The sequence below is a fragment of the Octopus bimaculoides genome, chromosome 6, assembly GCF_001194135.2.
Source record: "Octopus bimaculoides isolate UCB-OBI-ISO-001 chromosome 6, ASM119413v2, whole genome shotgun sequence".
In the NCBI taxonomy this organism is placed as follows: domain Eukaryota; kingdom Metazoa; phylum Mollusca; class Cephalopoda; order Octopoda; family Octopodidae; genus Octopus; species Octopus bimaculoides.
Window position 1 is genome coordinate 67,207,732 of NC_068986.1, and position 360 is coordinate 67,208,091.

Genomic DNA, 360 nt, shown 5'->3' on the forward strand with positions numbered 1-360 from the left:
TCGAAACGCTCGACCAACGCCTTACAGTCATCCACGAACAAGTCTAGGCTACTGAATTGGCCTGGAGGCGGCGTCCAGTTGGATGGGCGGCGTCCCAGGTCCGAGAAGTAGTCCCGATTGTCGGGACGCTGTGTTGACGTATGGAAGAACGCGCACAGTTTGATGCGGCGCAGGAACTGGCTGACATCAGTGCGAGTCCCGAATTCGTTACAGTGGGGCGTGAGAGGCGTGAAGCGGAGGCCCCTACCAAGGAACGAGCGCTCAGCGGCGGACAGGGGGAGATTGGGTGGTATAGTCACAACCGTGTGAGGAAGCGGGGTGGTAGGGTGAGTAGGGTCGGGATGAGGAGGTGTAGAGGTG